The sequence below is a fragment of the Lathyrus oleraceus genome, chromosome 7 (assembly GCF_024323335.1).
Source record: "Lathyrus oleraceus cultivar Zhongwan6 chromosome 7, CAAS_Psat_ZW6_1.0, whole genome shotgun sequence".
Lineage (NCBI taxonomy): Eukaryota > Viridiplantae > Streptophyta > Magnoliopsida > Fabales > Fabaceae > Lathyrus > Lathyrus oleraceus.
In genome coordinates this window covers 259,076,920-259,104,384 of record NC_066585.1, presented here as the reverse complement: position 1 = coordinate 259,104,384, position 27,465 = coordinate 259,076,920, and the positions used below count along the sequence as shown (strand labels likewise).

Sequence of the window (27,465 nt, the reverse complement as noted above, 5' to 3'; positions counted from 1 at the left end):
AATTCAGATCAATCAAAGTCCAGAAGGAACATACATCCATCAAAGCAAATACACCAAAGAACTTCTGAAGAAGTTTGACATGTCAGATCGCAAGACATCAAAGACTCAAATGCATCATACATGTATCCTTAAGAAGGACGAGGTAAGTTCTAAGGTAGATAAAAAGGTATATAGAGGTATGATCGGTTCTATCTTATACTTAACTGCTTCTAGCCCTGAAATTTTGTTTAGTGTCCATTTGTGCGCTCGCTTCCAATTTGATCCTAGATAATCCCTTTTAACAACTATTAAGAGGATCTTCAAGTATCCGAAAGGTACAATTAACCTTGGCTCATGTTATAGAAAATTTAAAGATTACAAGATAGTGGGTTATTGGGATGTTGATTATGCAAGAAACAGAATTGAGAGAAAAATCACTTCTGGAAGTTGTCAGTTTTTGAGAGACATCTTGATCTCACGGTCCAGCAAAAGGCGATTAACAATAACACTATAAACTACTGAATTTGGATACATTAAAACTTCTAGATGCATCACTCGTATGCTCTTGATGAAAAGTCAGCTAGAATATTTTTAGATATATGAGAGTAACATTCATATTCTATGTGATAATACTTCTACTATTTGTTTATCTAAGAATCTCATTTTGCATTCTATAGATAAACATATTAAGATCAAACATCAATTTATACGTGACACTGTTAAGAAGGGAATTTAAAATTTAAAATTTATTAATACAGACTATCAATGGGCTGATATATTTTCAAAACCCCTTGCTAAAGATAGGTTTGTTTTCATTCTGAAAATTTTAAAAATGGACTTATGTCTAGAATGAAAAAAGATGATTATCTCAAAATGTTTAATCTCGCATAATGGTTTAATGAGACTCTGAGATTTATTTTTGGCTCTGAACATTTGAGTCTTCTGAAGTGAGAAGATTTCATAAGTTCAGAAGTATCTAGTTAGAACTTGTTTGGTTAAATAATTTGTGTTTCGTATACTGAATAGTTTTTTTGCATTTAATAGTTGTCAATCAGTCCCAATTAATGGAACGGTTTTAAAGATAACTATCTTAGAAAATTGAACCGTTTCTTAACTGCTGATGTGACACATTGGATGAATAAACCTCTTGGGATTAGGTAAAATCTTAATGCTTTACCCCATTGTCATATTTTTGCACTATTCAAGATTTTTCTCATGATTGTAAAAACTCTTATATAAGCCCACTTCACACACTTTCGTTACATCCACCCCCTACACTTTCTCTCTTTAAGCCCAAAAATCTCTGCAAACTAAAACCCTTGTTCTTCTTCAATGATGGCTTCTCAACAATAATCTGCTCAAAAAGAAGAGCAACAACCTCAACAACAAGAGAAAATCAAACAAGGAATTCAAAAGCTTACACTTTCTACCCCAGTTGATGAGTTAGAAGTTCTCTGTGAGATATTGGTGGATGTTGATGACCTCAAGGAAAATGGGTTTGGCTTAACTAAAACTATTAGAACCCAAGGATGGGAAGGTTACTTTGAATGTCTCAAAGGACCTATTTACACTGAGTTAGGGAAGCAATTCTGTATATTTGCTACAACTATGAATCTTCAAGTAACATCTTATGTGTTAGGTCACAAGATCACCATTTCTGAGACATGATGGTTCTTGGAAACAATGTTTTGATATGCTGCCCAAGAAGAGTAAAATGGCAGAAATCGCAATTGTTATCTTCCTGGATGGAAAACTCTCCTCCAACCATAAGAAACCACATCATCATCTTAGGATTTGGTTTAAGATAATTATGGGTTTCATTCATCATCGTCCTTCTACAAATTCTCTAGATTACATTAACACATATCAGAATTACATGTTGTACTATCTGTCTTGTGGTGACAAGATGAACTTGCCATTTATTCTATTCAAGTATCTGAGGGAGATGGTTAAGGAAACTAGGAATGAATATTCTAATTTCAGAAAATGGATACCTTTGGCTAGGCTAATTTATAACATTTTGTTCGAAATCGGGCTGGTGCAGAAACTAATGGAAGCAGGAATTGCAAAGGAAGTGGAATTTAAAATTGGGAAGAATTTCAATGGACGTAATCTGAAGAACATGTTCTTGATCACAATTTTTGTTGATGAAGGTGTTAAAAACACAAGAAATGGGGGTTTGAATTGGGTTTTACAAGCAAAAGCTTTTTCCAAAATAAAAACACCATTAACAAGTTAATAATAAATAGATAAAAAAAATTTATTTTTATCTCGTCCAGAAGCATGAACTGAGAGAACATTATAGCAATAACATATTGTCTCCTCAGAAGCTTCTAATGAGTGAAACAACTCAGAAGTAGAAAGAACATTGCAACAGCAATATTGACGTCTTTCAGAACTTCTAATAACTGGAGTAGAAGCGGATTTAGAACACATAGTTTAGAAACTGATGATGTTGCACATCATATATTCAGAATACGAACTGGTTGTTAAAGATACACAATAACAAACCATTATGGTACCAAAATTGTTCTCACACAAATACAATATTGTTATCATCAAAACTCAAGATATAGATGCAAAATAATGACAACACATGTATTTTGATGAACAGTTTTGTACAGGGTAATCACAAAAGAATACATCTCTCAAAAGCACAAAGCTCCCCCTGAGATTTATAATCCTATAAATATAAAATTAGAATGAAAGAACACTTTCCGGATTAACCTTTTTGAAGTACTAGAGTGAATATTCATTCAGAATCTGGTTTATCTTCAGAAGTTAGTTGATGTTGTCCAGAGCACTGGTTGATAACATCATCATTCTGATAGGCTTCACTTAAGAAGATTTTGAAGGAGTAGGTTTTCTTATTTGAACCTTGACTTTTCAAGTCAGATTACTCTAGAAGAAAAACTCTCTTATCAGAAATAACAAATTCAGAACCATTTTGATTCTTGGGACATAACCCTGCAAAATACTTAACAAACTTTTTTCGAAGTAGTTGTTAGTAGAAACATAAATTGATGTTTGGGTTTTTTAAATAAGGAAATTAGATATCAAAATAAACTTTAATTCTTCCCCTTTAGAATGTTATGTTTTCTCCCCCTTTGTCATCAATCAAAAAGATAATAGACAAAAAAAAAGTAAGAGAACCAAAATAACTCTCATTGAAACTTACCAAAAGGCACTGCAAAGTATAACAAAACAAGAAATAAATTCAAGAAAGTAAAAATAAAACTAAGGGTTTAGGGAGGAGGTGGAGGAGGAGGAGGAAGCTTGGATAGAATCAACTGAAACATGAGATCTTGCTTGTCCAGATGCTCATTGACCTTTGCATTATCAGCCTTGGATGAGAGGTAGAAGCTTCTGAGACGACCATCTGAGTAACAGCTTCTTCCATAACACAATCTTGAGGGTCAAAAGTAGCAGTAGGTTCTGGAGCAGACTCAATGTGCTGAACTGGCTCAGTTTCTGGAGCAGCTTCTTCTTCCATAGCATCAGGAGAAACTTCCTTGATTTATGGAGCGGGAAGACATAGTTGGGAGTTTCTTAGCTTCCAAAGTTCCATTAAGGGCACGAACCCATAACAAAATTTTCTTTTAGCAAGAGTATACCCAAGATCCTTCAGCTTGGAAATCTTAGAGTACATCTAGCTTCTGTACTCTTCCCATGTTGAATCACTTGCAGTAGGATTTGCAAAAGAATGACTGATATTCATTACTTCATGCAAACGGATTTTAGATTCTGATTCAAATTTCCTCAGAGCTATACCAAAGGTAGAGGAGGATTTTGTTAGTAGTTTGGGGTATTTGACTGTAAGGTTGATTATGGACTCATCAAAGTCAGGACCATATACATGGGGATTTGATGGTGGAATAACAAGAGGTGATTTAGGTGAAATGGGTTCTGGTTCAAAATTGAACATTTCTTCAGGAGTTCCATCAGAAACATGTCCGTCAGAAACTCTAGAGGGAGATCTTCTAGGAGTTGTTATATTTGGATCTGTTGGTTGGGGAGCATTAACATTTGGTGGTGAGATGGGTGAATTTTATAATTGTGGAAGAGATGATGGTGGTGGAATCTGTTGTTGATCTAACAAAGGAGCAGAAACTACAGGAGTTTATGTGATAGGTGTTTCTATAATAGGAGTTTCTGTGACGGGATTGATAAAAGATGATTTTTGCGGTGGAAGTGGGATTGGTTCAAAAATAGTGGATTGAGATGGAGGAGGGCTTGGCAAGACCCTTTGAGACAAAATTGAATCAGAATTTAATGGAGTGCTATTAGAAGGAAGCTTACCAGATGATATATCAAAAGCTCTTGAAGAAGACAGGACTACTCCAGAAGTATCCTTCACAATTATTTCCTTTTGGCGCTCACTTAAAGGCACCTCATCTTCATCTTGAAAGATATCAATCTTCTTCTTCTTCTGATCCCTAGAAGATCCTTCGCCTATGAATTCCTTCTTTCTCTTCCCATGAACATTAGGACAAGTTTTTGGAAGGTTAAAAGGATCCACCAAAGGTTCAATTCCATTCTTCAGAAAGCTTTCCAAATAAGCCATCATAACCTGTGCCGGATAAATTTTGGTGAAGATTGGGTAGTTATCAATGGGATTCCATGTACCACAGATATCATGCTTGGATAAAATGACATATGGACTTTGAATTCTGGATATGCGACCCATACTCTTCAGATTGTCCCCCTAGAAGACTTTACCAGCATCCTTCACCAGCTCTTCTGTCAAACCACTGACCAGAAGGCCATCCACTAATCCATTTTCCACAAGAATATCATAAATTAATCTGTCGTTGGGAATTAATTTTCTCTTTGTCTTCTTGGAAGAGCCATAGGTTCTGGATTCTCGGATAGAATCCCTCATGAACTTAAACAGAATTGAAGGAAGTCCCAGGTTGACACCCTTCTCCAGAAAGAATAACATGAATTTTTGACATGTGTTGATGTAGTCATAACTATTTGTACTTGGCATGTGGTGAATACAACCCAAAATAATCTTGAACCAAACTTTTAGGTTCCTTGTTAAGTCCTTAGCACTAGGACCTTTTTCATCAACAAAGTTGGTTTCTTCCTTGAAGATAATAGGAGAGATGACAACTTCTCTCTTAGCGGTGATCTTAGCACTGTGAATCCGTTTTCCTTTACCATCGTGACCAAGGAGTTCGGCTATGGACTTCTCAGTAATGATTATTTTCATATTCATGACATAGTAAGTGATAGTTTCCTTCTCAGCAGTTGCATGAACCCAAAATTGCTTTACTAACACAGGGTAAACTGGGCATGTGAGTATTTCGAAGAAACTTTTCTAGCCTTGAATATCCATAGTTTTAGTGAAATGAAAACACTTTTCCTTCAGGTCTTTGAAATCAACAATGGTTTCACATAACACCGTTAACTCATTTACTGGAGTATGAGGGTTAACTCAGGAATCTCTTCCAAAATGGTGTTGCTTTCAGTTGCCTTTGAGGAGCTTTGAGATTATTGTTGTTGATCATCCATTTGAAGAATATGAAGATGAAGAATAGTTGCAGAGAGAAAAGGGTTGATTTTAGGTTGAAAACTGAAAGTGTGGGAGTAATGTATGTGTAGTGTGAAAATGTGAGTGAAGTGGGTTTATATAAAAAATATTGCAATCATGACAAAAAGGGAATACGCATCTATCGAGGGAAATGTAAGAGTTTAAACCTAATTCCAATAATTGTTAAAGCAAATGTGTCATGCTTTCATCACGCATGCTCAGAAAGCGGGACAGTTATCGCCACTAAGAACCATTTTAAATCAAACAACAAGACAACCATTTAATGCAACAACTGTTCAAAATCAGGAAGAAAAATCAATAAGATTGCTTCTGATCAGAACCTTTCCAACTCATGAAAACTTCCTTACTTCAGAAAGCTCATGTTCCAGAGTCAGAAAGAATAACAATCTCATAATCTAATCGAGAGTTCTGAAGACTTTGACATTTTGAAATACATCTTTTTATTCTTGACATAATTTCATAAATAGATTTTTCATAATGAACATGAATCTATCTTCAGCAAGGGGTTTTGTAAAGATATCAACACATTGATGCTCTGTATCAACAAATTTTAAGTGAAAAATTCTCTTTTGAACATAGTCACGTAAAAAGTGATGTTTTATTTAAATATGCTTAGCCCTAGAATGCAAGATAGGATTCTTAAATAAACATATAGTAGGAGTATTATCAAAGAGAATAGGAATGTTACTCTCAGATATTTGATAATCTTCTAGCTGACTCTTCATCCAGAGTATCCGAGTGCTGCATCCAGAAGCTGCAATGTATTCAACTTCGGCTGCTGAAAGCGCAATTGTTGATTGTCTCTTGCTGGACCATGAGATCAAGTTCTCTCCCAGAAATTGGAAACTTCCATAAGTACTTTTTCTTTCAATTATATCTCCAGCATAGTCAGCATCACAATAGCCTACTAATTTATAGTCACTTGATTTTCTACAAAATAAACCAAGACTAGTAGTACCTTTCAGATACCTAAAGATTCTCATAACACCAGTTAAGTGAGTTTCCCTAGGATCTGATTGGAAGCGAGCACATAAGCAGACACTAAATAAGATATCTGGCCTAGAAGCGGTTAGATATAAAAGAGAACCTATCATACCTAAAATAGCTTCTGATTTACCTTACTTCTTACCTCTTCTTTCTCCAAAATACATGTAGGATGCCTTTGAGTCTTTGCTTGCTTGCATTCTGATCAGTTGTATTTCTTCAGAAATTCCTTTATGTATTTGCTTTGATGAATATACGTGCCTTATGATCTTTGATCAATCTGGATTCACAGAAAGAACTTAAGTTCTCCCATTAGACTCATTTCAAATTCTTCCTGCATAGACTTAGCAAAATCCTTTCACAACGACGCATTAGCAGAACCAAAAATAATATCATTAACATATATTTGCACAACCAGAATGTCATTCTTGAAGGTTTTGCAAAAGAGAGTTGTGTCCATTTTCCCTCTGGTAAAATCATTTTCCAAAAGAAAGTTGCTTAGTCTGTCATACCAAGCTCATGAAGCTTGCTTTAGACCATACAAAGATTTTTTCAGTTTAAAAACAAAATAAGGATTTTGAGAACTTTCAAAACCAGCAGGTTAATGCACATATACTTCTTCAGAAATATATCCATTTAGAAATGCACTTTTAACATCCATCTAATAAAGGGTGATGTCATGAATGACTGCAAAAGAAATTAAAAGATGAATAGACTCTAACTTGGCAACTAGAGCAAAGGTTTCTATATAATCTATACCTTCTTGCTAACTATAAACTTGTGCTACCAGTCGAGCTTTGTTTCTGAAAACTTCTCCTTTCTCATTCAGCTTCTTTTAGAATACCCATATGGTTCCAATGACATGGAAACCTTTTGGTTTATGAAGAATATCCCAAACATCATTTCTGGTGAATTGATTCAGTTCTTCCTCCATAGCCACAATCGATTCAATATACCAAAGTGCTTCATCAATTGATGTGGTTCTATCAAGAGTCTCTTCAGAAGGTTTGAATGAAGATCTAGTTCTAACTGGAGCATTCTTGTGTCTTATAACCAATTCTTCAGAATGAGAAGTTCTTGATCTGCTCTTCTTCTGATGAGCTGGATCATCTATTGCTTATGGTTGAGTCATATCTTCAGATTCTTTGGCTTTTCCTTCTGAGTCTTTTTTCTCCAAAGGCAGAGTCTTTGGATTTTCAAAGATTAATCTTCAGATCTGCAAATTTCTCAACTAGATTTGACTTTTAAAGGTTAAGCTTATCATTGAATCTAACATGAATTGATTCCTTAACAATTCATGTTTCTATGTTAAAGATTATGTAGCCTTTATAGCGTTCAGAATATCCTAACAGTAAACACTAGTGTGCTTTAGAGTCAAACTTGCCAAGATTCTCCTAAGTATTTAACATAAAACATTCACATCCAAAAGGATGAAAGTAAGAAATGTTAGGCTTTCTATCCTTCCACAGTTCATAAGGAGTCTTACCCATAATAGGTTAGATAGAAATTCTGTTCGGAATGTAACACGTTGTGTTAATAGCTTCTGCCCAGAAATGCCTAGCCATATTAGTTTCTTGGATCATGGTGTGAGCCATTTCTTACAAAGTCATATTCTTCCTTTCTACAACTCCATTTTGATGTGGAGTTCTAGGACATGAGAAATCATGGGAAATCATGGGAAACACCATATTAATTTCTTGGATCATGGTGTGAGCCATTTCTCACTTCTGACTTTGACTATTTTGCAATTCTTTTCTATTTGTACTAGTGAGTAGAAGGTAGAAAACACAAAATGTGACTCATCCTTGTGTTTCAAGAACTTTACCCATGTCCAACGACTTTAGTCATCAACAATGACTAATCCATATTTCTTTCCATTGATAGAAGTAGTTTTCACTGGTCCAAACAAATCAATAAGCAGAAGTTCTAACAGTCTAGAGGTAGAAACAATAACTTTTTTCTTCGAAAGAAGTTTTAGAAAACTTGCCTTTCTGACATGCTTCACAAAGAGCATCTGAAGAAAACTTCAATTCGGGTATACCTCTGACTAGTTCAAGCTTATTTAGCTGAGAAATCCTTCTCATGCTAACATGGCTCAAACGTCTATGCCAGACCCATTGCTCCTCATTAACAGACATTAGACATTTTACATTTTGATCTTCAAGATCATAAATTCTAATTTTATAAATGTTGGTTTTCCTCCTCCCGTTAAAAAGGATTATACTGTATTTATGACTAACATCCTTACAAGACTTTTGATTAAAGATGATATCATAAACATCGTCACTAAGTTGGCTAATAGACAATAGGTTATGCATTAGGCTTAATTTTATAAATGTTGCTCTGTCATATCTGATGACGCAGTCAGTACCAGATGCTTCTGAAATTATTTCCTCCTCTAGTTTTGAAATTTTGCTTTTCAAAGCAGAGTTAATACTTTCTAAAGAAAATACTTTTTCATTTAAATAGGAAATATCTTTCTCAAGCTCTTTCTGAGTTTCAGAAGTAATTGCTTGGACTTGTTTAAGGTCCTTGCATTTACCCTGAAGACTCTGGTACTTTTCCAGCATTTCGGAGAGACATGATTCAATAGCAGAACGAGATAGGTTAGAAAATACCTCTTCAGAATCGGTGTCTGATTCTAATTCTAATAGTACCTTGTGTTTTGATTCTTCGAATCTTATGGGATCCTCTGTGGTTGCCATCAATGTAACGTTGGCTTTTTCTTCGTCAAAATATTCTTCTTCAGATTCTGAGTCATCCCAGGCAGCCATCAACTCCTTCTTAACTTTGGAGAAGCTCTTCTTGGGCCTTCTGTCATTCTTCAACTTAGGACAATAATTTTTGTAGTGGCCTGGCTCCTTGCACTCAAAGCAGATAACTTATTTTCCAGAAGCTTGCTTCTTTTGTCCAAATCTAGATTCAAAGCGACCAATAATCCTTCTAACTCCTTTAAACTTCCCTTGACCACTTTGCATGTGTTTCCAAAGTATGTTGACTCTCGTTGAGATTAAAGACATCTCATCATCATCTTCTGAGTCTTCATCAGATCCTTATGATTCTTCCTCAGCTTGATATGCTTTAGTCTTCTCAGGCTTGGATTTTAGAGCAACAAATTTACCTCTCTTCTGAGGTTCATCTTCTTCTAGCTTAATCTCATGACTTCTTAAAGAACTAACAAGTTCTTCAAGACTGGTGTTGTTGAGATCCTTTGCCAGCTTCAAGGTAGTTACCAAAGAATAACCTTCTTTCTCTTCTTAAGGATCCAACTAAACCTTAATCTCCTCAAGGATTCACAAAGAACAACTTTCTTTGTCTTCTCAAGGATAACCTCCTTAAGGACTCAAATAAATAGTTTGAAGAGTATTTAGTGTGTTACATGATGCTTCTACACAAGAAGATTTTACACAAATGAATAAAAAATACTTAAAGAAAATTGTATACAAAGAATGATAGCTTTTCACAAAGAAAAATAGCTTGTCAAAATACTTGTGCAACCAACATTCTCTTCAAGTCTCCAATGCATGCTTATATAGCATAAGCATGTGACCGTTGGAGGGAAAAATGGGGAAAGCTTCTTTGAGCGGTTGTCCATTATTGAATGTGAAAGGAGTGATACTGTGTACTGTCCTTTCGCCCAAAAATTTAGTGTCAGGTATGATGTATAGTAATGTCCTTGCCCATGAAATCAGGTAGTGAAAAGGTTGTTCGTTTTGTACCATGTACTATTTGATCACGTTCCCATTTTGATCTTATATTCAAATTCATTGGCTTCTGAGGAAATTTGATTGAAGCATTAAGTGAATAAATAGAGAGCTGGATTTAGAAACTTCAGAACCTTAGGTCAGAACCTTGATAGCGTCAGTAGTCTGGCTTGAGGACTTCAGTATCTTCAGAATCTTCAGAGTCTTCAGAATCCTCAATTAGAACCTTGATAACTTCAATCGGCTGGCTTGATATCTTCATAATATTTAGCTTTATAACACAACTTCAAAAGCTTGCCATTCTTAAGAAGTTTGGTTATCAGAGTCTCGTCCAGAAGCACGAACTAAGAGAACATTGTAGCAACAACATATTGTCTCCTCAGAAGCTTCTAATGAGTGAAACAACTCAGAAGCATAAAGAACATTGCAACAACAATATTGACGTCTTTCAGAACTTCTAATAACTGGCGCAGAAGCGGTTTAGAACACATAGTTCAGAAACGGATGATATTGCCCATCATATATTCAGAATCAGATCTGGTTGTTAAAGTTACACAATAACAAACCATTAGGGTACCAAAATTATTCTCACACAAATACAGTATTGCTATCATCAAAATTCAAGGTATAGATACATAACTAAATCTTGTTCTAACAGTTGACCCTTTAGAGCTTATGGATAGGTCATCTGTTAGTTTGAGAAGGATTACAGTGGATGACTATCCTCTCTTCTCAAAGGAAGAATCTAAAGAAGTTCTGGAACATTATATAGATAATTACTTGGCAACAGATGTTCCTCCAATTGTGTTATCTCATGATAAACTCCCAGATTACCCTGTTGATGTGTACTCTCTTAATATAAAAAGGAAGCCTAAATATTTTGGTGAATGACCTTCTGGATCTTCCAGACCCCCCTTCAAAGTTTCTAGGACTTCTGGACTTGGAATTTTCAGAGACACAATGAGACCTAAAGTAGAACTTATAGGTTCTGAGCCAACTAGGCCTTCTGTAGTGACTCCTTCTCAATGTCATGGTAAGTCTCCTATGATTGAGACTTCTTTTTACTCTACTAGTTCTGATCTCTCTATTTCATCTATTCTTCCACAGTACGTTCCCTTTAGAACCATAACCACTCCCCCTCCAAGACCTTCAAGTATTTCTGAAACAATCACCACACATATGCCTTATGTTTCTATAACACTCACATACCTACTCCAATAGTTTTTGAATCAACTACCATCACAACCACTATAACTCCTTTTGAACCCACAATCATTATACCGCCAACTTTACTCTCCCAAATCTTAAATACTAATACCACTTCTGAAACTACTCATACTACTCCTCAACCTTTGGAAATAAAAGATCATTCTTATAACTCTATATTTCCCATGCCCACTTCAATTACCCTAACTATTCCAGAATCTCGTGCCTTTCTAGAAGACACATCTACTCCACCCACTCCATCCCCCGAACCTATCATTCATGAACCTATCATAGACGAGTTCATGGAACAAACCAGAAACAACGAACCCTCTACCCCTGATTCTTCTGACCAAACCATTATCATCTCTTCGGATTTTGAGATACAATCTGAACCTAACTCTTTCACTAACCCTGAGGAATTTGATGATTTAGTTAGACAGTTCGAGTCAGATATTGAGGTCTTTGCCATCCTTGACAAAAGTCCTCACTTGAAGACATTCAACATGTTTCTTCTTCTTTCAATTTTCCATAAGGAAAATTCGGGCCGATTCCACACTTGAAGTAGAGCTTTCATCACTTCAGGAATCACTTATGCTCTCCCAAGCAACATATGCTCTTGTAGACTTGTTAGATCTCATGTGATGGTCTTTCTCTTTGTCTTTCTTAATCTTCGGACATTTCGGTCTATAGTGACCAAATTCTCCATAATTATAGGAAGAACTTCTAAGCTTACCTTTCTTGTTCTCATATTCCCTGAAGGCTTTTGCTACCCTTATAAACTTGGTTAAGTTCTTGTCGAAATGCTTGACTTCGTTCTTCCTTATGTACCTTTGGTATCTTTTGAGAAACAATCCCACGTCCTCAACATCGGAGTTCTTGTCATCCCTTATTTCACAATCACTTTGCTCAATATATGAGGGTTTTGAGATTGAAGTCTTTAGAGCAATAGACTTCTTCTCTTCAATCTTGTATTTTCTTTTCTCCTTCTTTACCATCTTCTCATGCTCTTTTCATGCTTTTATAAGCAAGAGAGTTTGTGTTCATGTTCTTCCAATATTCCAAACAAAATAGTGAGATCAAGTACTTTAACATCATTCGCCTCTTTGATTGCGGTGACCTTGGGTTTCTATTCCCTATTAAGATATCTTAAAACCTTATTAGCAGCAATATCATTGGAAATAGGCTTACATAGAGCATTCAACCGGTTAATAAGAAGTGTGAACCTCTTTTTCATTTCAGCAATGGTTTCACCATGCTTTATACGAAAGAGTTCAAACTCTTGATTCAATATGTTGATACTAGCTTATTTGACCTTGTTAGTTCCCTCATGGGTAACTTCTAACGCGTCCCACATAGCCTTGGTGGTTTTACAATAGGCGACACGAAAAAATTCATCAACATCGAGTGCGAATATGAGAATGTTTTGTGCTTTCTAATCGTAAGACCATAATTTCTTATCATTATTATTCCATTGACTTTCTAGTTTTTGTACGATGACGCTTTCACCATTGGTCATAGTGATTTCATGAGGACCATTGATGATGATGTCCCATACACCCTTATCAACCGAGTTGATATGGATACGCATACAAGTTTTCCAATAGCCATAATTTTTACCGGTTAAAATTGGTGTTCTATTGTATGCCCCTTTAGGTTTGATAGCCATTATCTAATAAGAAAATATTAAGCACGGAATAAACCAGAGCTCGTGATACCACTTGTTAGATGATAGGCCTAGATCTAGAGGGGGTGAATAGATCCCTAGTTAAAAACTTGACAAAAAATAGTTTGAAAATTTTATTGCGCTGAAGCGAGTTACAAATATCCTGGATAAAAAATGGTCTAACCGAACCCGCTATCAAAAAACTCGGATATGCGTATTAAAGGAAACGGTGTGATGATTATTCACAAATAATTCAACAATAATTAATCATAACTATTTGAATGCAAGGTAATACAGATAAGTCTATCTCCAATGATAATTCACACAAAAATATAAGTGAGGCAATTTTTCGAACAATTAGTGTGCGATCAATAATGTTTGGAATTATATGTGGTTTTGTTGTTCTAGAAATCCAATCATAACCAAAGGGTTTTTGATCTATACAACAACACCAATTTCAAAATGTGTTCAAAATTGTGATTCAAACAATATTGATCAAACGATCAATGCAATCGACAATTTGTAAACCAAAAATAAAAGATAGATAGATAGATAGATAGATAGGGAGAGAGAGAGAGAGTACACACAAATTTATTTAGATAGTTCCGCAGTCAACCTCACTATGAGTATTGTCACGCTGCAAAAAATATTTGAGCACATCGCACGCTCGAAGATACAATAGAGTCGCCATCGAACCTTATTTATTCCCGAAGGAAAGGGAAGATATCGATAAAACCCAGGAGAAGAGAAGAAAGGTAAGGAAGTCGGTTATGTAAGGGGAAGGTATTATCATCACTCACATCCAATATACTCAACGAGAACCATTTTGATTTCTCTTTGTTCGAATGGGTGTTGTTATCTAAAGGTTACTTGCAATGATCTCAACAAAGGGAAAAAAGGTTTAATAATTAGTGTGCTCGCCAAGGATTTGAACCATTGTGCCTACATATCCTCATAGTGCAATAAGGAAATCAGAACTTCATAGTTCATGGTAGAAATTACAGATTTGTTGGTTGTTTTTAGAAGTAATAACTGTATCCTAGAATTGTGTAGATGTTAGCTGAATTGATCGTAGTTAGGATATTCCAGGCTTTTAGTCTAACTTTTAAGTAATGGATTATAAAAGTTCTTTTATGAAAAGGAGGGAAAGTTGTTTTGCTTGAATAATTTTAAGTGATAAAAGAAAAAGAAAGAGTTGATTGAATATCATTAAAAGAAAGATAATTGTTAGAATTGAAAGTGTTGTTGTGAAATGAAATTGGAAAGTGTTGTTTGAATTGTAAGAGTGTTGTATGTATATGGTGAAAGCATAGTTTGAACCAAGGGCGTGTTGTTTGGAACCATAGGATATGTGTATATGAATCAAAGAATGGCTAATGCAAAAATGTAGGATTTTTCCTAGATCCAAGGATCCAGACCTACAAAGGGGGTTTCCATAGCATGAGGCTCCACAGGGAAAGATATGAAAGTTGCCAGAGTATGAAACTCCATAGGGCAAGGAATGAGAGTTTCCATAGCATGATGCTCCTCAGGGCAAAATAAAAAAATGGTTTTCCAGAGCGTGAAGCTCCACAGGGCAATGCATGAAGGTTTGCCAGAGTATGAAACTCTACAGGGAAATGGATGAAGAAAATGATTCAGAGATGGGTGTTTAGACATGAGGTGATTAACCCCAAAGAATGTATGGATATCAAAGAGAAGGATGTTTGATCCAAAGACAAAGTGTATTGTTGATGTAGATTATTGTGATGTTGAGATGTTGAAGAAGACTTGTCAATTAGTTAATTTGAATTGCACTAAAATCCATGAGTATAGGCGAATACTCTAAAAAATTGGGCCATTTGTCCCGTATCCAAAGATATTCAGAATGAGGATAGGAATTCTCCCTCTCATCCCTTCTCTATTACTTAAGGCTCGTGGCTTGTAATCCTTATCATAACTGACAAGTGTGGAATAAGATTATTTTGTTGTGCTTGATGATGAAATGTTGCTTGTGAAGAAGGATACTTAATAATTATTTGATTCAAATTGCACTAAATTCTATGAGTAGAGGTGAACACTTTGAACAACTGGGTAATTCATCTCGTATCAAAAGATATTCATAATGGAGATAGGAATTTTCCCTCTCATTCCTTCCCTATTACTTAAGGCTCGTGGCATGTAATTCTCATCATGATTGACAAGCGGTGAAGAAGATTCTTTTGTTGTGCTTTGAACAGTGCTCCAGTCTTGATGCCGATAGTCTTCAAGGTCTTGATTGTTCAATCTTGACTTGATTGAAGAGTGAAGTCCTGAACTTGAGTTGATGCCTTGGGATGTCCAATGCAATGCAAGTATAGAGGACAAGTACTATCGAGTGATCGAGAGACGTTTGATCACTTGATTGAACAAAGGGATTAGATGTAATGTGAAAAGATTAATTGAATAAAGAAGCCTTTAATCACCTTAGTCAATAAGGGATAAGATCAAGTTATGAAAGCACATGGATTTTTATTAAGTCTAAAATCAAGAAGAAGTTTCAATATTCACGAGCATATTAGATCTAAAATCTAATCTAAAATTAATATGAATATGTTTGTTGATTTATAAACATATAAAATTGAAAACAAAATCTAATTAATAGTTAATTAAAACCAAATATTAACAAGTATTATTTTTAAATTGTTTTTACTTTCATGAATTAAAACATATGGAATAAAAGACAAAAAAAAAAAAAAACTAAAGCCAAATAATCAAGAAATTAAACTAGCTAGGCTGGGTGTATAGTGGACAAGGAAGGGAATGGATAACGAATAACCACGGGTTTGCATCAGCATGCCCCAAACCTTGCAAATTCAACGGAATGGGTATAGTTGTTATTGGTGGGGTGTAACATGCAGGTCCAATGGGGCCTGAAGCCCAAAACACGTCCAAATGAGGAGAGGGGAGATCAGTTTGAACTTCATTTCACTCTTTATTTTACTTATACGAGCACAACTAAGTTTGGAGTCAGCAACTCTGTCGCGCCGGAATTCGCCATCGGCACGGCGGATGTTGAAACACCCCCAAATCACCTCAAAATGCTCGTCTCTCCTCACTATTTGCTAATCCACCATCAACCTTCCTTGATTCCATCCACACAATCTCAATCAAAGCCTAAAGCATAAGAACCTAAAAAAGTATCTAGAAATTAAATGACTATGAATGCTTCAATCGAACCCAAACCATAGGGGTTTGGTTCGATCACCTCTATACTAAATTGTGGTATGCGTTTGATTGCGTTAAGAAGGTGTAATATAAGGTAACTAACCTACGATACAGAGATGTGTCTCAGAATTGGAGAAATTGAAGAAGATGATGATGAACAAGAATGCCAGAGCTTCTTCGGGTATGAATTCGAATCCTTTGCTCTACCTTATATGCTTCTTCTTATTATTATTATTATTATTATTATTATTATTATTATTATTATTATTATTATTATTATTATTATTATTATTCAACTGTAGTCTGTAGGTCTTGATACAATTTTATGATGATTGTTGCTTCTGCTATGTTTGTTGATAATGTGTGAGGATGAGTAATACGGGAAAAAGATGTTGTGAGATTGAGAGACTCGGAAAAATTGAGGACAATGGAGAATTCTGAGAATTTCTGTGAGTGAAAATAGAGAGTTCAGAGAGAACTCAATCACGATGGTGATGATTATGGTGATTTTTTTAAGAATTTGATCGCCCCCTTAATTATTGGTGATGATTAATATTTATAGAGGGTGGAGAGTGTAACTGAATAGGGCAATTGGGGCAGAGGTTAGGGCAGTGTTAATCTCTGTTAGATTTTCAGGCTGAAGGTGGTTAGAAGTTAAACTCTATTATGCATCTGTTAGGAATTCAGTTTGTTAGTGAATATGAGTTCATTTAGCTATGAGCTGAATGTTGAGTTGTGTAGTTAGAATGATTTTATTTGCTAAAAATGTTAAGTTCAGTTATGATATGGTTAGTGAAATAAGTTAAAATAGATGAATTTAAAGTGTTTGAATTTAGTGTATTATTTGAAGTTGATTGTGAAAAATGGCTATAGAATAGTTAGTTGTTATATGTTAGCTTGGCTTGTAAGTTTTGAATTGGTGTTAGTTATGATCTTCTGTTAATTTTCTGTTGAAGTTGTTAGTTGGATTAAGTTGACGTAAAGTTGGTCTGAATGAGTTAGTAAATCAAACAGAGCTCTGTTATATTGTGGTGCTTGTGCAGTTAGGGTTATGAGAGGCTAGCTAAGTCATTTGGTTTGAGTTTTGGAATTGTGATTAATTGTGAAATTAAAGTTATAGTTAGATGCATGGCTGTTAAGGATTATGCATGGCTTTGTTGAATATTAGAATTGTTATGAAACTATATTGAAATGATGTTATACTTAGTTTGTGGACTGCTATGTAAATGCTAATAGGTTAGTGATATGTTTGAATTAAATTGAATTTTGAAGGTAGTGACATAGAGGTTAGTAGAAGTGTTATGATGAGATTAATTTGGACATTGTAGTTGGTGTTGAAATGTTACCTAAAGTTAGTTAATTAGGTCATGACAATTAAATGTTAATGAATTGAAATGAAAAAAGGTTAGTGAATCCATTTAGTTAGTAAGTTTTAGAATCCGTCAGTTTGTAGTTCCATGTTTGATTATTACACATAACATCAATTGTATGTCCCATTTTGAACCAGTTACACTAGTTCACAAGAAGTTTCTCTATGTAACATATGGTTTAACATTTGGTGAGGAAAAATCATATGCCATGAAATAACGCGTTCTTGAGTTGAAACAGGGGCCTGACCAGAGATTTGTTTAAGATCATATGCATGTTTGGTGCTTTGATTACTTGGTGTTAAAGCAATATGAACATTGAAGTTATGTTGAATGGTGATGAACTCAACTGTATGTTGGTTAAATTGCTTTGTTATTATTAGTTTTATGGTCTAATGAAGCATAGAGATAATGTTAGATTAGATTGGAACAAAGTCACTTAATCATGTAACTTATGCTAAATGTTTGAAACCAAATGGATTCATTGAACATGTGTATATTTCACGCCGCGAAAAATACAGAGGCGCCACCGGATTTTATTTATTCCAAAGGAAAGGGGAAATAACGATAAAATCCTAAATGAGAATGGTCTCGCAACCAAGAGTGGATTCGGAAGTCGGTTATGCAAGGGGAATGTATTAGAACTCCTCACATCCATGGTACTCCATGGCAACCACTTGATTGTATCAATGTATATGGATGTTGTTTATCTGTAAGTTGCTTGCTATCGGTGAAAGAATAATATGGGGAAAATAATAAGTTTTAAATTAGTGTGCTCGCCAAGGATTTGGACCCTTGTGCGTACATATCCTCATACGTGCAATGAGGAAGTCAGAGCTCCATAGTTCCACTTAAAAATGGAGTATGTGTTTAGTTGTTTTTACTGAACATTATTGATGTTCATGCATTACTGTTCACTTGCTTGTATGCTCGAGCATGTGAGCAGGAAGTATTTGCTTATTTGCGATAAAGTAGACGTGCTTGGATCACACATGGAGGCTTAAGCGTCGTTCATGGTAGATCGGAAGTAACACATCCTTTTTGAAAGGTTTGAAGAGTGCACTGAGGCAAAAGATGATTTGATTTGTTGGGGTTGATTTTAGTGCGGAGAGAAGCATCAGACCCTTGGCTAGATACAATCAACAGTCCAAAAACTCAGAAGTTGAGAGGAAAATGTTATCCTAACCACTCTTTTTTATCCATAAGAGATTTAAATTATGAAAAAGTTTGGAAAGTCTAATCATTGGAATTTAGAGGGAGACAAACATCTAACCCTTGACTAAGTACGACCAACAACAGAATACTTAGGAGTCGAGAGGACAATGGTATCTTAACTACCTTTTTCTCCCTCATAACACCTAGATCTAGCTTGTTTGAATTATTATATGTTTTAAGGGGGAAGTCAAGTGTCGGGTCCTCAAGCTAGGTACGGACGACAACCCAAGTACTTGCAAATTGTGTACAAGCATGTATACCCCATTTTTGCATTTCGTTTGTTACGAAAATATTTTGAAAAAGGAACTTGACATTGAATCAAGTGTTTGAGTTTATTATGAAAAATGTGTGAAGAATGGATGAGAGAGATATAATGAGATTGAGAAGAGATGTGAATCGTGGATAATGGAATGGATGGGAGATACTTGTCATTGGATTAAGTATTCATGTTGTAATGGTGTGAGTTTTATTTGGAAAATAACTTGACATTGGGTCAAGTACCTTCTGTGGACACAACATGAACCAAAATTAGTTAAACACGTGAATTAAAATGGAATTAAATGGCCAAAACAAGTGAATCATGAAATGTTATGATGAAATGATGCAATTATGTAAAGATCATGGTGAAAATAATGGACATATCAAATTGAAATAACATTTTCAATTTAGATCCAATAACCACCATCAAAGAAATTGAACAATTAAAATGGAATTAAAAGACATGAATCTGAATATGAAAATTATGGAGTTAAATAAAATTGAACATATCCCAACATACAATGTCAATTGAACTAAGAAGTCAAGAAAAAATGGATCAAAACAAATTAAAAGTTAACATTGAATCAAGTATTTTTTAGGGATTTTTCCACGGTTATTAAGACAATTACCTAAACAAATTAATTTCTAATTAAATTCTAATGAAAATTAATTAACAACTTAACATGCATTTTATTATTTCTAACATGATAAAAACAACAATTGAAAATAATAATCAAGAATTAAAATCAAGAGAAAAAACTAATGAAGAAAAAGAGTTAAGAAAACAATTTAAATAAAATAATGGGCCAGGGGTGCAGTTCTAGAAATAGGATGCATTAAACAGATGAGGCGCTTGGGCCTTGGTTGCTAGGCCCACCTAAAAATGGCTTTAAGAAAGGGGTGTGAAACAAAATCATGGGTGATAGCATTGAATTTGTGTTAGGGCCCATGGAACACTGAGCCCAATCAACAAACTAAGGCAATGGGAAATGAATTCAGCACATGCTGAATTATGAGTCAACAAATAACACGTGGGCATTGTGAAATTGACTTTAAAAATAAAAATTATGCGCGACACACATGATTGAGCTCAGGTTACCATTTCAGGCCACCTTCCACCATGGAACACTACGCCGAAAATCGCTTTCGGCGGCGGTGGCCACCAGAAATGGAAAATTCCACCACCACCAACTTCGTCTCATCCTCCTGATCACGATTCTACTATTAATTTCCTGTATAAACCTAAAACTGAACTCACATCTCCAAGAACCCAAAATCAACCCTAAATTACACTCTTGATACTCGAATTCAAAGCCCCTAAGGTTGGGGCTTTGTATCTCCTCCTCAATCTCTACATATTAGTAACTAGAATTTGAAGAAAAGGGAGAGATCAGAACTCGCTGTGCCGAAATTTCGAAGATGATGATGAACGCAAGTGGACTCCTATTCCCAGGTATACACTGATTCTTTCCTTTTTATCTTGCTCCTCCAAATCCTCTTCTACTCCTTGTTGATCTTTCTTCTGAATTGGAAAGTGGGTGATGGATATTGAATCCGAAAGTGAGTGATTGAGTGGTGTGAGTTGATGAATGGTTGTGTGAGTGTTTGATGATGATGTTGATGATTGAGAGGGTGAGGGTGAATGTGAGTTTGTGATGAATCTGATTTGTGGCTCAGATGAAGATTGAGAGGGTGAGAGAGAATGATTGGTGATTGATTCTTATGGTTGAATGTGTAATGATTGGAGAGTGTCTTTGTGATTAATGAATGTGAGATATTTATTGGTGGTTAGTATTGAAATTTGTGAAGTTCTGTTAGGATTTTGAGTTAGGAATTTTGTGGAATTCAAGGCCTGTTAGTTTTGATATTCTGTTTTGATTTTGTGGATCCCATGCAATTAAGTTATGTTCACTTATGTTAGTTTTTTTATAGGTTTTGGAATTGAGTAGGTTAAGTTGTCGGTTTTGGTTCAGCTGTGTTGCCTTGATGATGAATGACTTGCCTACTCTGATCTAGTTTGATGTGTTAATGGTTTGCTATGAATGTTGATGTGCATTGGTTTCTTTTTGCAGGGTTCATTCCTTTGGATTATTGGTTCTGCATCACGACCATAGTGTACTGCAGTAGTTATGTCCATTGGCTTGTGATTGTGCTTATGATGCTTGCAGAACTGTTATACTGCCATGGTGTTTGGATGACTTGTTCCTGCAGGTGTGAGATTCTAACTTGCACCAGTGGCCTGGCTACAATAGGTCTTGTTTCGTGTTGGTTTGGACTTGAATCATAGCATGGTCTAAAAAGTTTCTGGTCAGGTTTATGTGCATGATTCTGACTTGGCCTTGCATTGTTTGTTCATGGTTTTGTGAAGTAGTTCTGACTTTGGTTTGCAGTCTGTGTTGACTTGGTTTCAAAAGCATGCTTCACGTTGCCTATGCATTCATCCTGACCTTGAGTTTGTGTGTTTAGGTTTGCTAGGTTTATGGCCTACATTGGCATGGTTACATACACAAGGAGGATGGTTGGACAAGGCATGCAAACAAGATGACACCAAGTTGAATTTTGAAGCATCATGTACAAAAGGCAAGGATTAAAGGATCAAGGTGGAACTTAGGATTAGAAATATGATTCGGATTTAGGGTTTTAGGATGAAAAGGGGATGAGTTGACTTTGTTCAAAGTTTACCAAAAAGTCAATTGTTGACCAAAGTCAACACTTGGTCAAAGTCACCAAATTTTGTAGTTTTTTCATGTAATGGACATTTTATGACCTGTAATGATGGAAATTGATATTTATGAATGAATATGACACCTTGAATGAATGCATTTGATACTTGTAATGAATGAATTTGATGAATTTGAACATGAATTTGATATTGAAATGAATTGATGAATTTGAACATGAACCATTACATGATCATGACTTAAACATGAATTGAAGTGAGTTGAAATGGAAAAGGACGGAAGATATTGAAATGAATGAACATATTAACATGACCATGACTTGAATTAGTCCAAAGATCCATGAATAAACCATGAAAGAACCATGACCAAACCAATGGATGTGTATAGATGATACAAGACTTAGATGAATCTTTAGGCCTTAGCACATACCAAAATGGACAATGACTATGACCTAACCAAAGGTGCATGGATAAAATATCAAGGCATAGTAAATGACATGTAGTGGATTTTGAAAGACCAAAGGACCAGATGAAATCAAACCAAGGCATGGACAAGCTATGGGCTAGACATAGAGAAATGATCAGATGAAATGCCATGAGAATGGAAGCAAATGAAATTTGTGGGGCCATGGACTTGGACTTAAACCAATGATCATGAACAAGAACAAGATGCCCATGTGAAAACATGACATGAATGGAATCAAAACAAGGAACCAACATGAAGGGCCATGAACCAATGGTCATGTGATGAATCTTAACCAAGAAAATGCATTAAGCACAATGGATGGTAAAGAACCAAATGAAATTAGGATTAGGTGCCCACACAATGAGTGATATAAAAAATTAGGGTTTATGGGGCCATGATCAATTGGAAACCCCAAATTAGGGTTTTGCTTCACCAAGAAGCCATAGTCGAATCATCAATGACAGACTCATACATAAGCATTAAGAGTTACTTCCCTTTAGGGTTTGGTTGATTGAGCCACCTCAAGTTGCCGGGAAACCCTAGTTTCCACTAGGTGCAGACACAAAGCTTGGAATCCATGATACTTGTCCTCTTGTATTAGACCATGGCTATGAAAATGAAATGAATGACCACAAGGGCATGCATATGATTAAGGTTAGTGACCTAGATGATCATTGTGAAGGTTAAGGTGAATTTTGGGGTATGACAGTTTCCCCTATTTAATCTTCTCAAACCATAATGTATGGATAGCAATGGCTTCTGGACATTCAAGGTAGGAGGGGATTAAATACTAAAATATCGGGAAAAAGTTTCCACCAGGAACAAATGAAATATGAAGATAGGTCATTGAGAAATTCTACACTAGGTTATAGGATGAGCAAAATAGATTTTGTATAGGGCAACTTCTGGGGATTGAAAAGTTATTTGTGAGAAATGAGTATTTATGAAAGGTCAGATATGCATGACGTATGCAGAATGCTAATGCAGTAAGATTGACCTCTTTTCTTTTCAAGCTGTCTTTTTCTTTTTACTAATAAGCTATATATGGGAAGTAATGAATGAAGCCTTTCGTTGGGGAATACAGTGAAGGACGTTTGAAATATGGTTTTGAGAAACAGTTTGCCATGTGGAGTCTGGACTTTGAGGTGATAGTTGGGGACAAAGAGGTGGACCCATCATGCACTGGGTTCTGAGAGAGGATTTTTTGTGATTTTGTAATTTGTGTATATAAAGGAGGGGATGCCAAACACGATTCAGATTTGCTGGGGAGACGAGTTCCAAAATTAACCTTATTGGAACAGGTAGGGGTAGAAATGCGAAGATTCAGGCTGAAGCTGGCAGGGGATTCCAAAGTTAACCGTACTAGAATAAAAATGAGATAGAAAGGGTAGAGAGGCCAGATACAACTGAGACCTGGGCTAAAGTTGGGGATCCAAAGTTAACCTTATTGGAACAGGAAGGGAATAGACGAGCCAGATACAACCGAGACATGGGCTAAAGCTGGAAATGGTTATGAACCTAACTTTATCGGAAAAAGATAGGATAGAAAGGTTAAACACAATCGAGGTTTAGGCTCAAGCTGGAGGTAGCATTCCAAAATTAACCTTGTTGGAACTAACACAGGGATAGAAAGGCTAAATTCAAGGATTCGGGCTTGCTGGAGGTGATGTTCCAAAATTAACCTTATTGGAACTAGCATAGGGAAGAAGGGCTAAACACAACTGAGGTTTAGGCTAGAGTTGGATAGGAATTATAAAATTAACCTTATTAGAATAGGTAGGAAGAAATGATAGGTACGAAGACCTGGGCTAACGTTGGAGAAACGATTCTGAAGTTAACCTTATCGGGGCAAGATATGATAGAGAGGCTAAACACAACTAGGGTTTAGGCTAAAGTTGGATAGTGAAAATTGAATGTGAGATTCAGACTCTGCGAGGAAGAAGGGCTAAGCACGAAGGCTCAGGCTTAAATGTTGGGACGAAGGGCCAAACATAACCGAAATTTGGGTTTTTTCTAGAGAACTGACAAAAGTTAAGGTTTCTTTTCTAGGAGGAGAGGCCAAACATAACATGATTTGGGCTGAAGGAGAAGGTAGAGTATTGAACATCAGTTCAAATTATACTGGTGACTCATCAAACACAAGGGTTCGGGCTTAGGAAACGCGGGAGGTAAAAAGATGGTTAACAACTTGCTAGGAAAGAATGGATAAGCACGAAGTTTAGGTTTAAGGATGGTACGGAGAAAACATTGGTTTAAGCTTACGACAGAGGTATAAGGGGATAAATAACAAGGTTCGAGCTTGCTGAGGAGTAAGTGAACATTAAACGCTAGGTTCAGGCTCACATGGAAGTACTGGTCAAACACATTGGATTTTCAAGGACTCACAAAAAGGTCTAATAATGTTTATGTTTGACATTACTGGGAAAAGGTGAAGAGGGCTTAACACAAAGTTTAGGCTTAAACTGATTTATAATGGAAGGATGCTAATGGAACGAAACTTAGGGGATGGTTTTCATAAATGCATTAAGGATAAGAGAAAGGTTTGGCCAACAGAACTGGGCTTATAGATAGTTTGCCATACAGGAACTGGACTCTGAGGGGATACATAAGTTTTACCCACAGGATTGGGCTCAAGAAAGGTGCCAACAAAAATGGGTTGTTGAATAGTGCAAAGAGATTTTTAGAGCTCGTCTCTGCTTGTTAGAGAGCTTCATGTTATGCCGGGTGATATTCACGAATGATACAATATGTATTATGCATGTGATCGGTCACCATTTCCATTGAATTCCCACCTTTTATCCGGCATATTTTCATCACTTTGGTAAGATTTGTGGTTGTTTTTAGTTGTTTTAAAGTCATTTAACATGTTTCGTTAGTTTATTATTGCATTGCATTTTGTTACATGTTTGTGTCAAAAAGTCTCTTTTATGCTTCGATTTGGTAGTGTTAGTGTTGCAGGTTGTTGCATAGGTTCAAAAGGACTAATAGTTGAGTGTTGGATGCTCCGGAAAGCCAAAATATGAAGATGCAGCAGGTCAACACGGGCGCCCGTGTACATCAACACGGCCCGTGTTGTTTGCCAGGAAGGAGCACTCAAAGAGGTAAAACAGAGGGTTAACACGGGCACCCGTTACATCAACACGGCCCGTGTTGATGCCTATGTAGCTTGCTCTAAAAATACAACTTTTGAAGAGCAACACGGGCACCCGTGTGAATCCACACGGCCCGTGTTGATGGGCGCGACTGAGAAATTCTACTTTATGTTGTGTGGATCTGCCCTGTTCATTAAGGGTATTTTGGACTTTTTGCTGGGAGAAAAAATCATCTGAGGCTATTAGAAGACTTTGGAGAGAAAGAGAAGGGTACTTTTTGACGTACGAGAAAAAACATTGCATTGGAGAATATAGTTACTACGGAGGATTTGAAGACGGCGAGATTCAAGGGCATCAACCATTGAAGATCAAAATCTCCTAATTCTTTGTAATGTTTAATTTCCACACTATGATTTCTTTGAATACTATGAGAGGCTAAACCCCCCAATGCTAGGGGGGTGGTCCTAATTTGATCTGATGTTATGAATTCTAACCATGGATTTTCTTATTACTATGTTACGTATTTCAATTCAATTGTGTGATGTTATTATGCTTTTGTATCGGACAAATACAATTAGATCTATGACTATCAATAACAGGATTGTGATTGTTAGGGTTTTCACACAATTGGGTTTATAATTGCATCACCTAGGACTAGGAACTTTTGTAAATCACCTTAAACCTTGATATTATTTATGATTAAAACCAATGATTAGTTGAATGAACATTTGAGTAAGAATTGGTAGTTTAATAGTTTCTTCATTAAGGACTTAAGGAAGAACATTCTGAGGTTAGGTAATTGAATGTTTCATGTGTATTGAGGAAATATTGACTTGAATTCATAACTAGTTAAATCAACCACTCACCCTAGCATGTTTCATCTTAATCAATTATTCTTTACCATCTTTTTGTGTTTATTATTATAAATTCCCAAAACCAACCAAACCATTGTGTTATTGTTCAAATAGAATCAGAAGTAAAATAAGTATTCCCTACGCAATCCCTGAGATCGATACTTGGGAATAAAACTCCTTATTACTACATCGGTAAAAAAATAGTACACTTGCTATTTTTCCGATCAAGTTTTTGGCGCCGTTGCCGGGGATTGCCAAAATACCTATTTTAATTTTTATTCTATTGAAATTTTGTTGCTCGTCAACCAAAATCTTATCTGTGACAATCTTGTTATTCAATTCTAATATTTGTCTAACTTGTTTATGCGAGGTAAGACCTCAACGGGTTTTTCTTTTGACGCAGATCCAGAAAGAACTCTTCGCGCTAGACTGAGACAAGCTAAGCGAGAAAAACTGGAAATAGCAGAAAAAGCGGAGGAGGAAGTTGTTTCAGTGCACTCAGAGAATTCAGATTCAGACGCAGAAACAATTCTTGAGGTCATGGCTGCAGATCCACCACCACCAGAGAGACTTCTCGGTGACTATGGTGGAAACAACACTCCGGGTGGTCGTATGACAATTGTAAACCAACCGGTAAATGTAGAACAATTTCAGCTGCATCCCAGCACAATTAATCAACTCGAAAGGCGGTCCTTTTCTGGAAGAGTGAATGAAGATGCCAACAAGCATCTCCAAAGGTTTTTAACTATGAGCACATTCACTTTAGCAGTAAGGCTTTGTATGTTCCCATTCACTTTAGCAGATGAAGCCGATGAGTGGTTCTATTCCTTACCTGCTGGCAGTATCACTACATGGGAGGAGATGGAAACAACATTCTTGCACGAATATTTTCCTGCATCAGTGTCACTGAGAAAAAGATACGAGATCCTAAATTTCAAGCAGAAGGAGGGTGAGTCACTAGGAGATGCCTATAAAAGATTCAAGAGAATTCTAGTGGCTTGTCCTACTCACAACATGGATGAAATTGAGCAAATGCAAATGTTTGTTAATGGTCTTCGAATTCAAACGAGACAAATCCTTGACTCAGCAGCTGGTGGCTCAGCTAACTTTGCAACAGCCATTGGTATGAAAAAGATAATTGAAGCAATTGCCTCAAATGAGCATCTGGAGTTGTATGATAGGGTGTCAAGTAAATCTGCAGTAATTGATTTGAAGTTTGAAACAAACAAACAGGTAAAAATTGAAGAAGCCGTT

The 27,465-nt window shown here is 36.0% G+C and overlaps 1 long non-coding RNA gene across 2 annotated transcripts; it reads left to right on the top strand.

Annotated features, from left to right (window-relative positions):
• Positions 1 to 15,867: 15,867 nt before the first annotated feature.
• Positions 15,868 to 21,963, top strand: LOC127104656 (uncharacterized). Of its 2 annotated transcripts, XR_007794852.1 has the most exons (3): positions 15,900 to 16,460; positions 21,192 to 21,431; positions 21,586 to 21,963. It is a non-coding gene; the product is annotated as an uncharacterized LOC127104656 (long non-coding RNA). The 2 variants fall into 2 exon arrangements; XR_007794851.1 differs by having other exon boundaries at positions 15,868 to 16,460; positions 21,192 to 21,963.
• The last annotated feature ends 5,502 nt before the right edge of the window (positions 21,964 to 27,465 follow it).